Source organism: Gigantopelta aegis, unplaced genomic scaffold (genome assembly GCF_016097555.1).
Source record: "Gigantopelta aegis isolate Gae_Host unplaced genomic scaffold, Gae_host_genome ctg4878_pilon_pilon, whole genome shotgun sequence".
NCBI classification, from domain to species: Eukaryota; Metazoa; Mollusca; class Gastropoda; order Neomphalida; family Peltospiridae; genus Gigantopelta; species Gigantopelta aegis.
In genome coordinates, this window is record NW_024534100.1 from 5,095 (window position 1) to 20,972 (window position 15,878).

At 33.9% G+C, this 15,878-nt stretch overlaps 1 pseudogene; it reads right to left on the reverse strand.

Moving 5' to 3' along the window:
* Nucleotides 1-12,598: 12,598 nt before the first annotated feature.
* Nucleotides 12,599-14,108, reverse strand: LOC121366158 (annotated as a pseudogene).
* Between the last annotated feature and the right edge of the window lie 1,770 nt (nt 14,109-15,878).

Consider the following 15,878-nt stretch of genomic DNA (forward strand, 5'->3'; position numbering starts at 1 on the left):
ATATAACGTTTATTGACATTTGAAGGGCTGCCGTCTTAGTCACTTATCAAGGCCAGAAATTTAGCAACTGGTACCTTTCGTGGGTTTCACGATGGTGAGTGCTCCTTTCTAGCTCTTAGTAGTATCAATTCATTGTTTGAGATTTATAGATACTCATATGTATGCAAAAGTTTGTTTTGATGATCACCTAATGGATGATATCATAAACATCATCATCCCGAATTGCCAGAAAACAATTCAAGAGAATTCAAAATCTCATTTCTGTCAACTAGAGCGTTTAACTTGTTCAATTGTAGCACAACAATTATATTTGGGTTTTCATTTTCTATTTTAGAAAGATGATGTCTTCATATGGAAGACTGAGAGACTTAAGACAAACTTGCCCAAGTGGAGGGTATTAATTGGAGTGCAACCGTCCAAAGATATATTCTCACCTACGGTTCGAAATGGGAAAAGAACCCAAACAAAAAAAACAATGAACATTTAATTAATTTATATGTATCTTTCTGTTTTATTTATTTATTTTACTTTGTGTTTATTGTCCAATGCATTACCTATTTCATTTACTATTTCAGGTAATATTCTCATAATTTTCAGACAAAGTCATACAATATTCAGATATTTTAGGTGCACAAAGTCATATGCTTTTCAGATGGCTTCCAATGATTTTCCAATGTTTTTCCACTACATTTCCATGTAATTGTAGCAATGCTTTTCAATGATACTCAGATATAACAGATCGTAGTGATATGGTAAGCCCAGTGCCATATATTTTCATTAATAGTAGGATTAATTTATGATGTAATAAAATATTTTCTCAATCACTTTTAGTGTTGAAACAAAAAGATATACCACATCAACTCCAACTATTTGTGAGATAAAAATGTTTGTGATTTTTTGTGGTCATATTATTAAAATTAATAATTATTAACCATGCCATGCATCCTGTTATGGACAAGTGTTATAGTACTCAGTTTGTCTGTCTGTCATCAGTAAGGATATCTCTTAGTCCATAATCAATACTCAAGTTTGTTTTAAGGTGTTGGTAGATTATAGAGTTACTACTTTATTAGTATATTATAGAATTAAACCACACACTATATTGCCATTAGTTTTGCTCATGAATATCTTTTATGAAACATCAGATAAACAATGATCCCTGGAGCCATGGCTAGCCTTTATTGGAGAAACTATTCAGAAGTTGGTAACTTTCGGATAGAATTGTTAATTGGTAATGCTGATTTTAATAGATTCTGGAAGTGTGGTTAATGACAGACAAGTTTGTCATAAAAATAGCAAGTTTGAATTGTAAGTTGTTATATTATATTAGTGGGTGGAGTCACTAAATCTCCCCTCCCTCATGCAGATATCAAACCAAGGGATATAGCCTTATTCCATCTAACTGGTTAATCACCTTTTAATATTCCATTAAATCTACTTCATTCGAACAAACCAAAATTATTTGGTATATTGTGCCAGAGTGAATGTTATACTGAGTTAGGATTTAGACCTAAATAATGTAAGAGTAATTATCTTTGCTCCTGTTATTATATGTTCTCTTAATTACTAGTGCTGACTTAGTTTATTGGACAGTTATTTAAAAAACCAGAAGAAGGTAAGGTAATAGCTAATAATATCTCGTACACAATAACTATTCTAGGACATCTACTTTTTGCTAAGGCAATAAGAAAATTACAATTGGCTAGTTCTAAGGAAAAGTTTTATCATATTTTGGCCAGACCAGCTGGTAAAGATTTTGTTCATAAACCAATCAAAACTTCGTTGTACCTTCTGGTAAAGATGATAAACAGTGGCACTCACATAGACCAAACCCATAGCTAGAAAAATGGACAATACCTACAATAGAGCAGGATTAATGTTACCATGGCACCAATATGTGTAATACAATTACACATTACAAAACATTTCAAAGTTATGCTTTTATTTTTGGCTTAGCATCAAATTAATATATGCTGGCTTTTAGTAGAGATACTAATCTGCTTTGCTATACATTAATATATTTGTATTTGTGATTTCCTAACACAATAGAGTTACGATGGAACCAAATCACTGGCTACCATTGAGCCCAAGGTAATTAACGTTTCCAAGGGTATTTCAGAGTTATTGTCTGTTTCGAGATGATACGAAGTAAATTTACTCAAAGAAAATGTTGTAGAATTCTATCACATAGGTTCATTGCACATGTGTTGTGTTACTATGTTACTGTGTATGAGTGAATCTTTTTAAAATTTTCATAACAACAATTGTTTCATCTCAAAATTACAAAATTAATCACATCATAATTCTAGAAAAAACACTAGTTATCAAAGTACTATCACATATAATTAACTTTATTAACAACTTACAAAAGAAGTGTTACAAAATACATTTAAATTCATTTACCAGCTCTAGTTTCAGACTTTCTTCACAGTTAGCCAGTATTTAGGATATGCCTGTGCAAATCTTTCATAGCCACAAAGATAGTTGGAGCAGCTTCTTCTCAACCAGAGTATCATATGTGATCTGTAACAAATAATAGGGACAGAGTGTGTAAGTACAAGATAACTCATTCCTCAAATAACCTCAATGATTATTTGCCTTAAGAAGATCTTGGCACATGTTTATATACGTACACAAGAAGTTGGCTTAATTTCTCACTGCAACTAATGACTATATTTGGTGGACTACAGCCCACACATCCAAGCACTAGCATTCATGGAAAACTCATATTTTGAACATTTTTGTTCAGCTTGGGTCATTATTTAACAATAAACAGAGGTTAGATTTTGATATGGAAGGTAGAAATTTGTACACTTAATCCTGCTTTGACACTAAACACTAATGTTACATTAACCTCAGTGCATACATATATCATATTATAATATAATGTATTATTTACCTGTGGTTATCAGGCAGAGCAGGAGGCTACCGTCATCTTCCCATTGCCTTTGGTAAACTTACAAACAAGTAAAGAACACACTAAAATATGTTTACAACCATCAGAATCAACCAGCTGAGTACTTATCATTGAGAAGTATGAAACATTCAGAGCAAAGTAGACTCCTTTACCATAATGGGCAGCTGGAAACTAATAGAAAATATAAATTTAACAAGAAAGATGATATCGTACTGAGAGTACATTAGAAATGTAATAACTATCATCAACATTGAAGAGACAGGTTAAATTTTGAAATCACTTAATTGTAACCACTACACAACTAAATGGACAGCTTACTGCTGTCTCATAATTATCAGAATAAATCTAGCATACAGATCTTGTACACAATGAGAAGTGTTTCTTACCATTAGATCAGCTGCAAATCCTCTGTTAATCCTTGTTGAACAAATCGGTCAACACTCTCCTTCTAGTTCCTTTGGAACAAATCTTTCTCCATCACACTACCTTGACCATGAAGCATCACCCACTCTTCTTTGAGAGTACTGGTATCTGTGTACTCAGATGGATTCTGTATTCGTTGTAACTTAACTATTTCATAATTGGAATCTCCCTAGTGTTTCAAAAAAACGACAGAGTAGCCTGACTATTCATTGGATGTTGCATTGATACTTTCAAAATGACAATCTTATTTCCATGTCTTTAAGATTCCATGTGTGTGGATAATCTGGTACAGAAAACAACAAAGCAATCACACACTACACTCAAAACAAGAGCAACAAACACACTATACCTGTGATCATTTTCCTGGTCCTAGTAATGGCTCTATCACTCCAGTAACATCACGCTCCTCCATAGCATCAAAATCAACAGTACACATAACATCACCATCAACTCCAACTCGCTGATTACGTTGGTATCCTGCTTCCAGCTGTTTGGAAATTTCAGATCATATAGCTTTAGCATGCCATCATCACCTTGTGATGACCACTCATAGACACGGAGATCGTTAATTAAACGCAGACATTGTCACAACTTTCATCTGTATTTTGTAGCATACTCATCCTCTAACCTAACCATCTCTCATCTCCTTCACAAGTACTCGACTTAGTTCAGGCTGAATGCTAACTTCAACACCATTCTCTTCTCCAAGTTCATCCATTTCAACATAATCGAATTCTGTAAGAAGATTTGCAGTCTCTCCAAGGTCAACCATGTCATGAATAATCTTTTCATAGATGAATGCTTTCAAATCTTTCTCAACAATTGTCAAAGTCTGTTGTACAGTCCATAAATCTTAAAAGTGATCTTGCATTTCTTCAAATTAGGTTTACCTTGTGGAGGGACATTGTTCCCCATACGTAGGTCTAAAGACAGTCTGTGAGCCTATTACAGCATAAAACCCATTCTTGCTGAGGCTGAGGCCGTTTGACTAGACCATCATCAGGAAAATACTCACAAAAATACTCATAAAAGTGACCATATAGTCTATCACCAGATATGACAATATGAAACATCTTTCAAGTGGGTAGGATTTGTTTCAGCAAACTCCTTCATAGCATCCAATGTTGGTTTAGCTGACTCAGGTACAGTGTAGTTACCAACACCTAGACAAAATGCAGCATAGCTAAGACATTTGGCCCTCACCCTCAGCTAATTGTAGACAATTAAAGACAACTTTCTGGAGAAGATTATTCTGGGCTTGTGTAGAGGTACTCCTTTCAATTTACCAGAACATGAGCATGGTAGATTTTGTTACATCGTAATGTACCACTGGCAGTTGTGGAAACAATCATACCATCTTTTAACAAGACATTTTGGTCTACAAACATTTGACAGGCTATTCTTAAATCCTGTCCAGCAGCAGCATGAATGCTTTACAAATACTATTGTATCATGTCTCATATCAATAGAAGTACTGTTGACAATAACTTCAGTTTGTTCAGCAGTGATATTACCAAGAAGTAGTTGACACTTTAAGCCCTTCTCCACTTCCTGCCACACTCTTTTTGTTCCTCTTCTCTGGTTACCTTGAATACTTTCTGGACATACTGGCTGGTTTTGGTTTAGGTGATTCGATCAACTTGTTCTATCTTCTTCTGGTATTCACTGATATAATCTTTGTAGTCAGAGTCTCGATAAACAATAAAATGAAAACATGTGATAACATCAGGATTGTTCACATGAAACGACACTACTTCTTCAAAGACAACTGGAGCAGTCTCACTTTTTTGATAACCAAGATAGCAGCACCAAGACAGGGAATGGCATAGATTTGTGGCCATAGGTTTTAGCTGTTTGAAGAATATTCTGAATGGTCTCTCTGAAACCGCTATAAAAAAGAAAAATGTTCACTGTAAAGAAAGTTTTTTTGGTACATAAACATATTATTGATCAAAAGCACACCAATTTTCTTAACTAGGAGCATTCTTCACCAGGTAATAGAAAAGCAGGCCATATTCAACCCAGTATTTATTTATTACTCATAGCAAGCACCGCTAATCTAAATATCTTCTTATTGCATTGATTAATTTAAAGCCTTTTATTGTGCTATGTTGGTTGTCAAAAATCAGTCAAATTATGTTTAGCAACATCATGGTCTATGTGATAAAAACTTCAAATATCCTAACTTTAATTTGACAAAAAATATTTTATATATATATATAATACTTTGCAGCCTAGAGCATACAAGGTTTAACCATAAGTGTTTGGTCAGCAAATAAATGCATCAATCTAGTAGCCACATATGAAAAATACTCACTCTTATGGAGGCTTTTCAATATACTTGGGTAAAGCCACATGAAATAGCTTTGGCATTAGTGTTATCAGCTGATGTTACTGCTACTTGACCAGGTTGAAGCCACTCCTGAAGTGTTAATGTATGTCTGAGCTTCATCTACCATTTTCTGCCACACATCTTCTTTAATTTCTTAGATATTTCACCAGATGAGAGATCTAAATTAGGATTACTAGAATTGATGTATACATCAACCTAAAAAGACAAAGTAGCATTATTTTTTGTGTTGTTAGTTACAATAGATCCTTCCTACATCCAAACTAATTTGGAAACCCTACTCATATATTAAGGATAAGACTATATACTACTATTTGTTAAATCCATCTTATAATTGTTTTACCAGATGCTGATGTCACTGTAAAACATGAACTTTATAATAGCTATGGAGTGAATACTAGAGACACCAACACAGCTATAAAGAGAGCTTCAAAGGTTCAAAGCATATCAGTCACATCTATATCATATTGTTTGTGGTAATCAATTGCTATATATACTCCGAATTTAAAGTGTGCAATTTAACTTTATTCATCATTTTCAATTGTCAGGAGACTGTCTGGCACACAAAACATGTCAAACAGTAAAAATGAAGCTTCGTGTACCAAGATAAAATGGATTCATAAGAACTTCTTGTGTGTGTTATTATCAGACCGTAGTATATGCTTCTACACACAGAAATTCTCATTTCTAATTGTGAGAATTTTATTATGATTTGCCTTGGTCTATTGATCAAGGGAATCAAGTCACTTCAGAATAGTAAGAGGAAATAATAAAGCATCACTACATTTTCCTATCTTAGTAATGTGCGCATATATACATTCAATAAACCAATCAAAATTCTCTATGATCTTAATTTACTATACATACCACAAATCCAGCATGTTTCCTTTAGATTTTTAATAGCATTCTTAAGAGTATCACTACGTTTCCTCGACATCCAACTCTTTGAGAGCTTTGAGTTTAACTCAACTGTGTTGTTTACATGGAGCGGGCAATTGGATTGCGATACATATAATACCTAAATCTCCGCATCTTCTCTTCAAATATTCCTTTATTCTTAGCATTCTCAACAAGATCATGACAGAAAGATCCTGTAGATACCCAAATTCATACTAGCCAAGACAGTCCAAATAGCTTGAGCACAGCACACCCACTGGATAATTAAGTGGAGGACAGTAAAAGGTGTAATAATGACTTCATTATCGATTCATACAGACTTGACTAAAGAACTCGTGCAGAGCTGTTTCAACAACAGTATTAGACCTGGAGAACCAGTATAACATGTAAACAACATGGTAGAGCTCAGAGCATTTTAAATTACCAACTGTCTGATTTTTTATGGACAGTAGCTGACATATCAATCGAGCCCTAGCTCCTAGGAAGCTTCAATATCAGAAGCGTACTCATGTCCACCAATTGTTGCTAGAGTCAATGAAGACATCCTCCTGAAAGTTGGGAGTCTCAGAGATGAAAGTTGTGAGGACATCACATCTTTTTCTTAGTATAATCCCCGTATATACAGTGACCTTAAATCCATTAGGAGAGTTAGCATAGAGGAGACGATGAGGAGCATTGGCTCACTTCTTGATCCCAGAGTTGTAAAGATATCTTGCAGGGAATTGGGAACTTACTCCTTACTGTCATACTTTATGACCACTTTGTGTTTAAATTCCAATTCAGTACACTTTGTAGCAAGGAAGCCTTGTGTGATGACTTGATGCAGACCAGCTCAGGTTGCAAAGGGACTTCTTTCTCATAACTTCATCTAGCATCATCTGCAGCCGTCCTTTAATATTGTTTAACTGATTTGACATCACCTCGGAGAGTAATAAAACTTCATAATGTCTCACCAACTTTTATTGGAAATTCCAACTTAACCTTCATTTTACCTGCATCTTTGTCAACCTCTTTAAGCTTGTGAGGTTTGTTGTTCTGTTATTATCCGCCATTTTGCACCTTGACTGGAAATTCTTCAGTAATTGCATACTGAACATCTAAAAAAGAATCAATTTGCTCTTCAATACGTAGCCAGAGCATGTCTTGACCTGTTAATGTAATAACAGTTCCGCTAACATGATGCGTGCAAAAATTGCGATGCCATTTTCCTCAGTTAAATGTCCTCCACTCTTGGCTACTACAAATAGAACTTCTCTCAGATGAGAGTCGAATCTTTTTCTCACAATAAGAGAAGAGATCTTTCTTTAGCTGTAGAGCAAGACACTGAATCTGATGAGAGGATACAAACTTGATGAGTGAACTCTTCTCTCTGCTCTATCTTCTCAAATACATATGCAACGATTTCATTGTATCTTGTAAATGTTCAGCAATTTTGTTTTTTCCTTGACTACTAGATAACAGCCTGTGAGCTGTCTGAGTTAACAGTATGTTTCAGTATGAGCCTGAGAGAGTTCTCTTCTGCATTTTGTTTTACACGATCTAATGATTTCTTGACACCACAGCTGACAACTTGCTTGGGTTTTCTTGATCTGTTACAATTTTTACTGAGGTTGAACTGCTTTGAATTTCATTTTTAGCAATTTCAGGAGATATTCAATTTCTCGAGGTGGTCTTTCAAAGTCAAAAGAGATCTCTATCATCTTCTGTCAGCATATTGTTAATAACTTCAGTGGCTGCATGAACACTCTGACTATGACCAACCATTTTTAAAACACCACCAGATAAATTATAATGAAATCACGATAAGTTTCTTTAAATTTAGATAAATGGTCAAGACCCATAGCGATAGCTTTGTCTCAATTGGGAGTTTCAACTTTCTGTAAATGCTGTTTATACTTGTTCAGTACAATATCTACTTAGTGTTTCCATCTATCAGTGTATGAGCTATTTTAATGGCTTCACTTCAAGATAACCTTGACGAATTCGTGCTTCTCCATAAATAGCAAGTAAATCATTATTCATTTCCTTTAGGAGCATGTATATAATAGCTCTCAGATTCTGGTGGCAATTTGTTCTCTGATAGATGGCCAAGCATAGGGATAGTTAGGACGAGGTGGAAGAGGAGGAGGTGTGTCACTTGATACAGAGTCCGTCTGTTCAATTTCAGCTAGAACAGGATGATACGAGATATTGTTAGAGGTTGGGTACCTAATGAATGCATTTCTTGATCAAGGATCTTTTGATGACCCTTGATGAAAAAAACATATAATATATGCTATAATGAACCTTGCTGCATGTACTACTACTGGCATTAATGATATATATGTACTCATCCATACAATATAGATATATTTTAACAGGTGCTCAAAGCAACACAAAGTCTTTAAAAACCTTTAATTAGTCAATACAGACTGATTTATAAACAGTTGTACAAGTGCTAGTAGTTAATACAATTTGATGGACTTACTGTCTTTGTCTCTAAAACGCACAACATATTCTCCTTGTCCATGCTCCTTTTTCTCAGTAATCTCTCCAAATCCTCCACAGTACATATCCACACATAAGATGGCATATCTTTTGGACCTTTGATTAGAACACTAGTTGTTGGTCTTAGTTGCTTCAATGTTAAGAATAACATTACCCTCAGGAAAGGGAGAAATAGATGCTTTATATCGAACAGATTTTACATCTAAAAAAAAAAGATAATTTGAAATAAATGCACTTAAGTTTAATTACCTGTACATACAATTAAGAGCTAGCCTATATAAATATTCCATAACTTTCTCTGTTCTTACCTATCTTCTCTTTCATTCCACAACAGCACCATTGCTCCTTTCATTTGAATTTTTTTGGCATGGTACACCAGTCAAATTATGTAGATAAAACCAAGGACCCCAGTCTTTAACTCCATCAGAATGTTCTTCATACAATAGTTCCAGCATATGATGTAGTACGAGGAGTTGGGGTAGGAGTAGGAACTGTTGAAGGAAGAGTCTCTTCCTCTGCTTCATCTAGAAAGGAAAGAGTTGAACTGAAATTAATTACATCAAAATCAATAGCAAATTTATTCACAGCAATGTTTACTAGTGAAGGCCCTGACAAAAATAGATTTCCAAGGTATGAACATGTACATGTACTGTGTGTTACTACTTACTTGGAGGAGGTAGTTTTTTATACAACTTTGTAATTTGACTGATGACTTATTCATACTAGAGAACCTGTAGGATCTGATGGACGATGATGTTCTAATCTTGGGTGGACATGTGATCCAGTAACAGTGCAGTCGTTGTCTTATCTGTGAGTTGTTTACCAATGAATGGTACATTTGGAGGATTTTCAGCACATTCTCTTTAACATCTTAAGTAAAATTTTAGATAACCACAAAACACCAGGAACATTTTTTATAGTAGCTGAATTACTGTGTAGTGTTGACAAGATCACCATGCAGTAAGTAAGTCAACCTAGTTTTTTGTTACTAAGAATTCTAAGAGGCATTTTCTAAAAGCTTATGCTTTAATCTAGTTATCTACAATACCCTCATGATTAAAACAAATTAAATTCATTACTTACATTGTGTGAGCAAGGCCTTTATCATTTGATACATAAACTACATGTAACTCAATAATAATTTTCTCCTTACCTGTTGGATCATCATACTTGATGTAAGCTTTTCCATCTTTTATTTCACAAGAAAAGTTAGACTGTGCCTTGGTTGCATTTTTCAAGAATACTGGGAACGCTTCTTCAAGACCAGGGAAATCTAACGGTAATCCATCTACCACTACTACAGAAGTCTCAACATCATCATCATCACCATTGGATAATAGTGGTATCTTATCTTCATCCACACTGCTATAGATAACTGGATGACCCCAAAACAGTGCTATTGTCTGGAGGGTGAGCTAACAACTGCAACATAGCTTAAGTGAAAGAATGAACCAGTCAATAAATTTGCATTAGACTGTAATTTCTAAATTACTAGATATGATGCAAGTCTTACTAGAACAGTTTTTCAAAGAGATAAAATAGATTTATTATGATTTTATGAACCATTACTTCAATAACACATAATAGAAAGGTCAAAGGGTTGGTATAATTAATGGGATAGATGTTTTCTGAGCAAATTCATTCATTCATGGAACAAACCATTAATATAGGAAAGCTGTCTTACATTTTTGGTCTTGAAACTTCACATATGCCTCAGGGCCCTACAATGATACATTCTGTCATAGTGTGCCCAGCTATTGTAAATAATATTTGAAGAGACTGTTTAAAAAAGGTCTGGCATTTCAGCTGAATATTACTAATATGGAGAACTTGAGGCATACTAGGAGGAGGTTGAAAGGCAGATACATCAGCTATTTGTACTGATGTACATTCAATAGGACATCCCAAGAGAGTTTTTTGGTGGATGAGCCATTACATCAGACACTCCTATATGATGTGAACACAGGATTTACCTGAGTACACTAAGTCCAATCCAATAACTAACCTTGTTCACTTGTAAATGTCAAATAGGCTGTATCTCCTTCGATAACACAACGATCAACTTGTAAATGATAAGGGTCTTTACTAAAAGATATTTTTAAAGCATTCTCAGCTAATGTTTCATTAAATTGTATTCCAGTAATCTTCAGAGCACAATTTTCATGAGAGACTGGTCCCAACGTTTTTCAATACCCTCCATGTATGAATAAATATTCTCTGAAGCTGAGGGACCAGAGGTAGGTTCTAGTGAGTTGTCTTCTTCTGGAGTTGATATTTCTCTGAATATAACAGTTTGATGTCTCATAAAGTGATTCTTTACTACCAAATATGGAAGATCTAAAAAAGATAGTCAGTAACATTTAACATGAAGATATGAAACTACTATCTCTACAATATCCATAGTGACAGCAATAAACAGTAATATTGTGTAGTTAAGAGAGTCTACATACAAAAAAAATTAGTGGCACTCCAGTTATGTAGTACCATGAGAATTAATTTGTGGAGCAAAATGACTTATACTAGAAAATAATGTATATGCACAAACCAATGTACTTGTCTAGTTAGTGAATGGAGGAAATTGAAACTATTACAGTTAACATAAAGGAACAGAACTTCCACGTATTTATCAAAACATGGACATTCTTTGAGGGACCACAAGGGGTATTTTCTATAAAATACTATTGTATGACCTCCTACATCATTGTTTAGATTGATACATAGCTCAAGGTTGGAACATGCTAACAAACATGGAATTTTAAATGCAATGATATAATTATGTATTTTGATTAATTACCTATGGGATCATTTAGCTCAATGATAATAGTATTATCTTCGTCATTTTCATTGATACTCTTCACATCTATCCCTGAATTTCCAAGTATGTTTCCACACTCTCTAATCCCACACCACGAGGAAGATCTCGTAAAATCACAACAGGAGGAGTGGCTGTACTATGGCACACTCATCTACATGTTACATCATATCCCGTATATCAATAGGAACTTATCCTTAAGCTCCTGAAAACCTAAATTTGATGAAGAACATATAAATAAAGGAACTTATAAGCATCTGGTCAGAAATAACGTCCATAGATACTACTCACCCAGTTCACTAGCTCTTACAGTCACTAAAGCAGTATCTTTCAGAATCCTTACTCGTACGACCTGCACCCATTTTTCGTGTGTTGTCTTCCTAGAACGTCTTTAATCTCTTCCTCTGTAACATCATCAGGAATTCCTTTAAGTTGAAGTGTGCATACTGTTGCTGATCGGGAGGCAGTTAACCTTGTAGAACGACCAAAGGTGCTTCTGCTCCCATTATTGACAGCCATTTGCTGTCACGAAACGATGAAGACGGGGAAATAGAAGGGATTTTCCCAGGTAGCCACCCCCACTAGCAATTATTTGGAACTCGACAATACTTAATTATGAATAATTATATCAAAATTAATTTATTAATATCGGAACTTAACAATATATAATTATGAATAATATTATATCAAATTTTTCGCAACAAATAATATTTTAGAAGTTGTGCTCTGTATCAACACAGTCAGAGATTGTGTTCAGTTGAATGAAACTTGTTCCCTCATAAATTGACCTAAACAGACAACATTGTATTCCACATATTGTATATACCATTACTTACCAATTTTACTGTCTCTATAAAATTTTTCAACTGGATAGTCTTTTGTAAACCCAACTCCACCCATCATTTCTAACACATCGACTAGAAACTTTGCATGCTACCTATAAAAATCATTATCTTTTAGTATAAAACAGAAGTAATAACTTCTGATGAATAGTACTTGGCCATTGCTGCTTCTTTGACAAAAGGTAATCCATTATCCTTCAGTCTAGCTGCATTATAAACTAGTAGACGTGCAGCCTCCACTTCAGTAGCAAGTATTGCTTTCAAATGTTTCATAGCCTATAAGAGTATGCTATAGATATAGCTCATTATGATGAACAAAGTACCTGAAAATCTCCAATCTTTGTATTAAATTGACTGCGTTCCCTTTAAATAAGAATAGTTACATTAAGAGCTCCTTGAGCTAATCCAATCATCTAATAAATACAGATTAGTTTGTTAATTTAAATATTATCTTGTAATAAATACCTGTGCTCCTATACCAATCCGACCAATATTGAGTGTTTCTATGGCATATTTATAACCTTTGCCATACTCTCCAAGTAATTTATCACTGCCAATACGTACACTTATTTAAAATAAACAGGGCATGTTGAGGATGCTCTGATACCAAGCTAAGATCAAAGAATCTAGCAAGTGTTACATGCACAAAGTTAAATACCTTGGTCTTCCTTTTTCCCAATACTCAAACAGGTGTGTCCTTCTCAATGATAAATGCTGTTATTCCTTTGTATCTCTGAAATAAATATTTTAGTGCTAGCTTTCCATTGTAGTCTTCTTACCTGAGAAAAATCACAGTTAGCATGTACGATAAATAATCCTGCATGTTCAGCATTGGTAATCCACATTTTTTCTCCATTCAATATCCAATGATCACCATCACGTTTGGCACTGCATTTTAAAGCAAAGGCATCACTACCAGAAGCCAGTTTCAGAAAGACAAAAGCTCCCAGCTACAACACCAAACCAAAAAAATAAATAATTACATTAGATATTTCTATGTTGCTTAGAGAGTTTCTTATAAAAACTTTAACAAATTGACTATTAGTTAAAAGCATAAATTGCAAATCTACACTGTATCTACATATGAACTGAGTGATAAGATGAAAAACAGCTCCATCATACATTGAAAATTTATTATCATGAAAAAAGAAACTTGATATCTCAAAATTTGTTTGTATATTATTTTAAAACATCTACCTTAGTTAATTTTAAGAGCTATAATAGTAAATGAAATAGGTAAAGATTTGCTCAGATCAAACACTTGTTCAAAATTCATTTATTCAGATCACACACACAATGTAGCTTAAAGTAGTAGGCAAATAATGAGATGTACTGTCTTACCAATTTCTTTGCAAGTCGAGGAAAATATTTGTCCTGCATTTCTTATTTGCAAACTCCGAAAATAGGCATTGACCAGAGTGTTTTGAACATCAACAACAGACACTAACTGATGGATCAACTTTTAGCTAACTCTTCAATAGTCAGAATAGAAGAGAAGAAAGTACTACCAGATCCACCATATTCTGTGTCTATCTCAATTCCCATGAGCTATATAAAACAGAAGATAGCAACTAATTCTTTCTTGTGCAGCATCTTATTAAACAAGTAATTTTTACAGTTGAGTAAATGCAGTCAACAAATGATTATTTTATATAAAAAGTCTTGAACATTCATGTGAAAAAGTACTGACATTACAAAATAATCAAATTCATTTTGAATTTAAGTGGGAATAAAAAGGGACCATAACTTTCTTACACTGTGTTTAAAATCAGAAACAAACCTACTACAATAAAAAACCAAAACCTAATAACTTATTATAACTAAAACTAAAAAATAAAAAATAAAGTGTTAGAACCCTCACAGCTACATCAAGTGTATTTCATTCAAACAATGTTTGAGAGATTAAGGTTATGCAAAATACAAAGTAGGCGTGGTAATTACAAAGCCAGGATTTGTTTTTGTTATCTCTTCATTAATCTTCACTGCTACCTGCATGAGGGTTACAGTACTTGCTTGTGTTTGTGTGTTGTTAAAAAGCACAGGCAAGTGGTAGAGTTTATTGCTCCCAAAGATTGCTGGGTGATAAATATGCAATTGTCTACATTTTCAGCATGGAAATTTTCCTAAAAATGCTTTGTTTCAAGTTATAGTATTTTACTTACTTGTTCTGATAAGATCTTGGGTCCATGCTATTTGACAAGTTAATAATAATTATCATGACAGTTATTATCATGTGATCAGACTTTACTTGCACATGTTAGGAGGAGTTTTCTTTCTATCCTCTTGCATGTTTTGGTTTTGTGAAAGGCTACTATCCTGTTGGGGCTGAAAAGCAATTTAAAGCTTAATATTTGACTTATTTTAGTGAGTCAAGTGACTTAGCGTAACAAACAGAGACTTAAAGAACTGCTATTAGCAAAACAAACTATGCCACATCCTTGGGATTAAATTATCTTCAATTGCCACACCATGGTATAGCTCAACATAACTTGCATTATTTTTTATAAATATTAGAATATTGCATCAGCTTTAAACAAACTTGTTGCTGAATAAAATATGAGACTAACTACACATTATGGTGTCATATTTTAGCTGCAGCAAGGACACACTTTAGTGCTTTTCATTTCATTTTAAAGTAGTAGTGACACAGCAAAACACAGTAAGATAACTACTACCATATATGGTTATAACTAGAAGGTACTACATGGAAAGCAAGTCAAGGTCAGTAAAAATTCCCAAATTTTAAAATGTAAAACTTATGCAAAGTTTCACATAATCAATTTGACTAGTTTCAGAAACAGTAGTTTATTTTAATGTTAGTAATCTGGTCTATGATTTTTGCTTCATCTTTCTACCCATTTTAAAAAAATACTTACAAGTAAGAGACAAAATGATAAAACATAACCTTTATTTGTTGTGCACAATGTTCTATACCAGTTGAATGTTAATTTTTGAAATATAGCAGCTAACAAAAAGACTACTATAACCTTCAGAGACAATAAGGATTAGTGTTATACTACTCCATTGTCAAACATATCCTTAATGATCCCTTTGTCCATTTGTGACTTTTCATCCATTTCTCTAAACAAGTGGTTGAATCCTTTCATTAGCAAAATTCGATACTATAAGACAGACAATAGTATAACAAAA